This window comes from Fundulus heteroclitus, unplaced genomic scaffold (genome assembly GCF_011125445.2).
Source record: "Fundulus heteroclitus isolate FHET01 unplaced genomic scaffold, MU-UCD_Fhet_4.1 scaffold_299, whole genome shotgun sequence".
Lineage (NCBI taxonomy): Eukaryota > Metazoa > Chordata > Actinopteri > Cyprinodontiformes > Fundulidae > Fundulus > Fundulus heteroclitus.
In genome coordinates, this window is record NW_023396709.1 from 155771 (window position 1) to 163964 (window position 8194).

At 42.8% G+C, this 8194-nt stretch overlaps 1 long non-coding RNA gene across 1 annotated transcript; it reads right to left on the bottom strand.

The window, feature by feature from the left end:
• Positions 1–3331: 3331 nt before the first annotated feature.
• On the bottom strand, positions 3332–7463 carry LOC118559494. Its single transcript, XR_004928897.1, has 2 exons — positions 5364–7463; positions 3332–4578 (listed from the first exon to the last, which is right to left on the bottom strand). It is a non-coding gene; the product is annotated as an uncharacterized LOC118559494 (long non-coding RNA).
• Positions 7464–8194: the final 731 nt, after the last annotated feature.

The following is an 8194-nucleotide window of genomic DNA, read 5'->3' on the forward strand; positions in this document are numbered from 1 at the left end:
TGCCGGACCGTTTTAAGGAGTGACTGGGAATGCGGTACCGCGCACGTGACGTCACCGTCTCAAGAGCAACGCCCCTTTTGCCGCTTAGGTAGGGCATACAGGAGAGAACGCACGGATAACCCAGCTATTACAAGCGCAACAGAACCAGCGATCTGACCGACTTTACAGCCGTTAAACTTTCCCAAGACGATGTCCCAGGCGCACGGATTACTGGCCGAACTGTCGAAGAACACACCAACCTTCAGCTCAAACGATGGCTTGAGGTTCGAGGGCTTATAAAGACTGGAAAACTGGCCGAGATGATGAACGGTAAGCTTTGTTTTTTTTTTTCCTGCGCGGCGGTCATGGCAGCGTCGGCCGTTTTTTTTTTGTTGTTGTTTGCAATCACCGTCCAGGAATGGGTATATGTTTAATGTTTGTCTCATTTGAAATGTTTTTGAGTAAGCTATCCTGGTAGCAGGCTATCATGTTAGCGCCTGCTACCATGATAGCCTATATGCTGTCATGGTAGCAGGCGCTACTTTATTAACATGTCGGCCACCAAAATACTCTTACCTTGACTTGATGTCGCTGGAATTGGGTCAGGATGTTCTTCGGTTGGGCCCTTTCCTCCGACAAAATGCTTGCTACATATGTACTTGAATTTGGTAACTTTTTCCGGGTTGAACTGTTGTGTAGGCCGACCGCCCCGGTGTTCCAAGCACACACATTTCTCCTTGGCAGTCTTGAAGAAAACATCCTTCATATGTGGCCGATCAGCGTAACTCGAGTCGCTGTTGCCCGTTCCATAGCAACAATGTTTAAAAACCATGGTCTTAGATTTGGAAAAAGCAGTCGTTTACCGAGTAAAACCTAGGCTAACGCATGTCTCTTTTAAAGCAAAGCAGCGGCGGGGTTCAGGAGTTTGCCCCACTGCGTACCACGTGATGTGACGTCATTGTGACGTTGTGTTTCCAAAAATAGCTCGCGCGCGGTACCGCATTCCATAAGAGTCCTGGAGGAATTACACTCTGATAGGGACGAGGTTGAAGGAGGACCATAGGAAAGCCAGGCAAAGCTGTGCTACGATGGTGGAGAAGGGGATGGAGGTGGGTTGAATCCAGTCATTTGAGTCCAAACCAGACACGCGCAGCCACCGCTTGCTCGCTGAGGAGAAGGCCGAGACAAGGATGTGGAGTTCTTTTAAGATGAACCCAGGATGCTGATTGGCTTCTAGGAGGAGCAGTTCAAAGCTGATTGGCTTGCTCCGGAGGCGGCTGAGTCTCTGATTGATGGAGGTAGGCAATAGAGTTTCTTCAATTTGAATTTTCGCTTAAGCTCCATATTAAATATAGTTCTATACCCACGTGGACAAAATTCTTGGTACCCCTTGTTTCATCCGTCCATCGTCTTCCGCTTATACGGGGTCAGGTCGCGGGGGTAGCAGCTTCAGTAGGGAGGCCCAGACGTCCCTCTCCCCAGCCACTTGGACCAGCTCCTCCGGGGGAATCCCAAGGTGTTCCCAGGCCAGCCGAGAGACATAGTCCCTCCAGCGTGTCCTGGGTCTTCCCCTGGGCCTCCTCCCGGTGGGACGTGCCCGGAACACCTCACCAGGGAGGCGTCCAGGAGGCATCCTAACCAGATGCCCGAGCCACCTCAACTGGCTCCTCTCGACGTGGAGGAGCAGCGGCTCTACTCTGAGTCCTCCCCGGATGACTGAGCTCCTCACCCTATCTCTAAGGGAGAACCCAGACACACTACAGAGAAAACTCATTTCGGCCGATTGTATCCGGGATCTCGTTCTTTCGACCCAAAGCTCGTGTCCATAGATGAGGGTAGGAACGTAGATCGACTGGTAAATCGAGAGCTTCGCCTTTTGGCTCAGCTCTCTCTTCACCACAACGGACCGGCACAGCGCCCGCTTCACAGCAGACACCGCACCAATCTGCCTGTCGATCTCCCGCTCCATCTTCCCCTCATTGGTGAACAAGACCCCAAGATACTTGAACTCCTCCACTTTGGGCAGCACATTCTCCCCAACCCGGAGGAGGCACTCTACCCTTTTCCATTTCAAGACAATGGTCTCGGATTTGGAGGCACTGATTCTCATCCCGGCCGCTTCACACTCGGCTGCGAACCGCTCCTGTGAGAGTTGTAGATCACACCCTGATGAAGCCAATAGGACCACGTCATCCGCGAATAGCAGAGACGCAATCCTAAGGCCACCAAAAAGGATCCCCTCAACATCTTGGCTGCGCCTAGAAATTCTGTCCATAAAAGTTATGAACAGAATCGGTGACAAAGGGCAACCTTGGCGGAGTCCAACTCTCACCGGAAACGAGTCTGACTTACTGCCAGCTATGCGGACCAGACTCTGACACCGGTCATACGGAGACCTGACAGCCCCTATTAAAACGGCCCGGTACTCCGTACTCCTGGAGTACCCCCCACAAGATCCCTCCTTGTTCCCCTTGTTCAATGAAAGAAAAATCCACAATGGTCACAGAATTAAGTTGAATCTGACAAAAGTTAAACTTAAAATTCTAAGACAATAAATAAATGAAAATCAGTCATTGCTTTTGCTTCAACAGAATGATATAAAAAAAAAAAACTCATGAAACAGGCCTGGATAAAAATGGTGGTACCTTTTATATTTTATTTCACCTTTTAAGGCAATTGCTGCAATCAAACGATTCGTGTAACTGATTAGTCCACAAATTAGTCCATGTGTGAATGTACTCAGTATAATGTGTCTGATGTTCTTGTATGTAAATACTTTATCCTGTTTTGAGATGAATAAACAAATGATTTCTGAATGCATTAGATTGATCTTATTTAGCTGCCCTGGTTTTAAGATTTTCTCTATAAAAGTGATTGAGAACAAAAACCGAAAGAAGCATTAACAAGCTAATTTGGAGTTAAATTGACTTACCAATGTACTTGGAATAAACATTTCACAAATTCTTTTAAGATATTTCTCACTTTTCTACAGCCTGGATATTTTTTCTTTTTTTTCAAGAATCTTATCTAGTGCAATTGTTTAACTGAACTGGCATATTATTTCACTTAATTTGAGGAGATTCAGATTAATACCTAGCATTTTTATCTTGTTTTTAGATGGCAGGTTTTTGCAGTGTTCTAACAGTAACCAGTCTTCTTAAATCGAGTTGACATACTGATAATGATGATTTTATTTGTTTTAATTATATGAATAAGTTTTGTTTTTAACAGAAGATGGTGTATACACATGTACAAAATAAAAACAGTGTACAACAAAAACAATTAATCTGTTTAATATTCAAGACTAACATGTTGTGAGGGAACGAGCCAGACAAGCATGAGGACACAGTGGTGATTTTCCAAGAAAAATGGGTTTTATTTCCCCAAAGTAACAAAAGTCGAAACAATAATTACAGGGCCCTTAAAAGAGGTCAAATGAAGAAACTAATTTAAGGCAAAAAATTGTCAAAGTTAAACTAAACCTCAAACGAACAAACTGACCTGACACACAACAAAGGGGGCTTAAATACTGCCTGATCAGACCAGACTGACCCACTGAGGAAAAGGGAACATCTACACAAACTTAACAAAAATAATTAATGTTAGCTTAAGGATTAAACTTAAATGACTAATAACTAAACACAATTAACAACACAGACAAATCACAAAAAAAAAGATTATACAAAAGAGTTAGAATAAGGACTCCATGGTCGTTCCCCCTAGAGGAACTCCAGATGGTACCACCCAGTCAGTCAGTCAATCTGGGACTGGAGTGTTCCAGCCAGAGTCCTCCGCTTCAGCCCAGATGAGGTACTCCCCACAACACCAGAACAGGAAACACAAACCAATGGTAAGTATCTGACTAAATTAAATCTACAAAAGTTGACCAAATGTGCGCGCTACAATTGGAACTAAAACTTTCAATATTGTCACAATAAAAAACAAACCGATGTATTTATACTGCAGTGTATGTGTGTGAAAACTTAAAATGAAGAAGTGGTTGTTTGTGGGGTTACTGACTGTGTGGTTGCAGGTGTGGCCAACACATACGTATACATTGTATTTCATTACATCTGGTAATATTATTGACATGTTTGGATTCATGATACTCGGATTTCTTCTATTTGGATTCGGAAGATTTCTGATGTATCAGCAACTTCAGAGGATGTCCGTGGCAAATATGGCCGCTTTTGATGCCATTACTAAGGCTGTGAACGAGTAGAACTGTAAGTTGGACGAGCAGAGCCGTAAGCTAGATGTGATGGAACGGAGGCCGGCTACGTTGGTTGAACTCAGAGGATAGATGGGATAAATAAGGGATGTGAAACGCGGAAAAAGCCCAACTAATTTGAAATATCGGATTCGCCACGTGGAGCCAAGGACAAAGGGCTCAAAGCTGAGGAAAATGTGTGCAGCTTGCTTCTCAAAACAAAAGTGTATTTGGACTAGGCTTCCCCTCATCTAAAACTCCCCTGGATGTTATGGCGAGAGGGCCCAGAACTACTCCCCCCTCTCCCTCCTCCCCTGCGGACATCTGTGGATGCGTTCAGAACAGCGGCGCCGGTTGATAAACTTTCCATCATATCAAGGACAATGGCCCTCTGGACTAACCTGACTCCGCCAGATGTATTTTGTTCCGCCTAGCTTCACTCACATACATCTGGGACACCGCCATAGGAATTGCCTTTATTGAAGGCTGGGCCTTATTAAAAATCCTTGCATATGATTGGATAAGCCACTTGTCTGTCATCTTTATCGACGTGCTATTTCAACCACTCACACCGAAGCTAACCCGTGACGCTGATGAGAGCGACGCAGGAAAAAAAAAATGTTTTAATGTGTTTGCGGCTCTAGTTGCACGCGTTTTATTGACAGTGAGCTGACAGGAAGAGGGGGGAAGACAGGCGGCAGAGCGCCGCGGGTCGGAGTCGATCCCGGGCCGACCACGTCGAGGACTAAAGGCCTCCTAATATGGTTCGCGCTAACTGCTCCGGGGCGCGTCCGCGTCTGCCGTGGACGTGCCCCGGAAAACAAAAGTTGCCAAATCCGGTCGGGAGAAGGTCGAAAACATGGTTTCCACCAACAAAAGCCTTCAGAGACATTCTCTGATGTTCTTTTAATGAAACAATATTAGGTAGCTTGGACAACACGGAAGAAATAGCATCAATGTTAACGCTTGCTTCCTCGACGAGCCGCCATTGCTATCAAAACAGTCTCACGTCATGATCGCGTCTCCACTACGTCACATCTATGAAACTCCAGCCCTGCGTCCTGATTGGCTAGACCATAAAATTGGTTGGAGAAAACACTTTAAATGGGCGATGTCCCAGATGTATGTGAGTGGAGCTAGGCGGAACGAAATACATCTGGCGGAGTCAGGTTACCTCTGGACAGCATTCATGAACAAACTGAAGAACATTCACACACACACACACACACACACACACACACAACTGACGGCCATAATCTATATGGGTTTACATGCGACTAGTCTCCAATTTAAACCCTCTGCATAAATGTTGTCTCGTCATATGTGCTTCTCTCATGTGGAGGTTTTTTGATATCTCAAACTGTACCCTTTAAGGATAAAGTGTGAAATATGCCTTTTTCTCCTCCCCCTCCCCAAATGTGGTTCCTATCTTTCCACTGAGTTAAAGGCAGCGCCCTGAGGAAACCACTAAGGCAGGGTTTTGGGCATTTGCTATCAATTGTTAATGTTTTGTTGAATTCGCTAATGTTTCTTTTTTGTTAAAATTACGAGTTGTGCAATATTTGTTATAAATGTGTCATTTTTATCATATAAGGAAATAAAAGGCAACATCATCTGCAAGAATAGGCCCAAAAAATAGGCAGCACATAGAGGGTAGACTGATGTCAAAATAATTGGCATCTGCCTTCAAAAACACGTATCAGTCGATCACTAATATGCTAAAGGAATGAAAACGATTTTAACATTTACAATGCAAAGGACATTTTTTCAAGTTAAATTTTCACTAGATGTTTTCTTCAAATATAACAATTTAAAGCTTCAAAAAACATGAGAAGACTACAAGAAATTCCAGTGAACCCTATTTGGTCCATTACTCAAATTAAAGCCACAACAAACATCTTATATGTATTGGCAAAAAAAACAAACAAAGAAACATTTCTATTAATATCTGCTTTAGGCTTTGTTACAAGCAGTCAAACCATTCATCAGTGACATCAATGACTTCTTAACTATTAGTGAGAAGGATGAGCCTGTCTCTCCCCACACAGTTTATTCTTGGAGGCATGGATGACAAACAAACTCTAAGATCATCTTTCACTTGTAGACAAGCTCTGCATTTGTTCTTCATTAAAGTCAGAGTTGAAAATGTTGATTCACAGAGGAAAGTGGTCAAAAACGGCAGCAATATTTTCATGGCCTCAGCAGCCAGTTCAGGATACTCATGTGAGAGGGAGGCCCAAAAGTTTGCATGATTTTCCTGTTGGAATCTGGCCTTCAATGTTCTGTCACAAGATAACTCCAAGAGCATTTTTTCTGTTTTACCTGCTAAGGCATTTCTTGTTGCAGCAGGTGAAAATGGATCAGCACCCAGTCCCAGGCATCAGTGTTCACATCAGAGAAATATGAGCTGAAGTGCTCACACAGTGATGTTAGGTGTGAAGTCACAACATCCCTCACAGTTTTTCCTCTCATACATTTAGCCGTTTTTCTGCGTAGCTCAAAAACTCTGAAACACTTTCCCGATGAGACAGCCATCACACCTCGGTGATAAAGCAACACATGTTCAGCTTCCAGATTTGGACAAAGTTGACCAAACAGCCGTGATTGCAAAGCTCTGGATTTTTACAAAGTTAACTGCAGTGATAGCTGTGTTCAGAACAGATTTGGTTTTATCTTTAAACTGGGTGCTTTGTGGTGAGATGCCAGTTAAACTGAAACAGTGTTTTCACAGGTCCACCAAAAAGTGAATCAGACAGCTGCAGTTGATCCAGAACACTGCTGACCACGTCTTCACTAAGACAAAAGTAGAGAACATCAATCTCAGACAATTGACTTTAAAATACTTGAGTTAATCTATAAAATCCCCTAACATTAACACCTAAATACATCAAAGATTATCAGTGTATCAACCCTCCAGACCACTCAGGTCTTCTGATTCAAACCTAATCTGGTAAATGTCTTATGTACTTGTATAGCACTTTAATTAGTCCAAGGAACCCAAAGCACTTTCCAACTTGTAGCAAGTTGACTTCCTATATTCTACCAACTGGAACAAACTTCTAGAAGACTGTAAAGTACTTGAAAGCCTGAGTTATTTTAAATCAAGATTATAAACACATTTGCTCAGGATTGACTGAGTGTTCTTGTTCTGAAACGTGCTATACAAATAAAGTTGCCTTGTCTTGCATTGCATGGTTCTTCATGTGTCTGTTTAAAGCAGATTTTTTGTCAAATTTGTGTTCACATATATCACAACAGAAAGGCTTCTGTCGTGTATGGATTTTCATGTGTGTGTTTAAAGTTCCTTTTTGGCTAAAGCTTTGTCCACATAGATCACAACGGAAAGGTTTCTGTCCTGTATGGACTCTGATGTGTCTGTTTAAACTTGATTTTTGTATAAATCTTATTCCACAAAGATCACAACAGAAAGGCTTCTCTCCTGTATGGATTCTCTTGTGCATGTTTAAATGTGCGTTTTGGCTAAAGCCTTTTCCACATAAATCACAACTGAAAGGCTTCTGTTCTGCATGGATCCTTATGTGTTTCCTAACATCATATTTTCTGCTAAAGCTTTTTCCACATATATCACAACAGAAAGGCTTGTGTCTTGTATGGCTTATCATGTGTTTCTTTAAATATACTTTTTGGCTAAAGCTTTTCCCACATAGATCACAAAAAAAAGGCTTCTGTCCTGAATGGTTTCCCATGTGTATGTTTAAATAAGATTTTTGGCTAAAACTTTGTCCACATAGATCACAACAAAAAGGCTTCTGTCCTGTATGGATTCTCATATGTGTGTTTAAATTAGATTTTTGGCTAAAACTTTGCCCACATATATTACAACAGACAGGGTTCTGTCCTGTATGGAATCCCATGTGTGTCTTTAAAGTAGATGTTTGACTGAAGCTTTGTCCACATATATTACAACAAAAAGGCTTCTCTCCTGTATGGATTCTCATGTGTGTCTTTACATAAGATTTTCGCCTAAATCTTTTTCCACATATA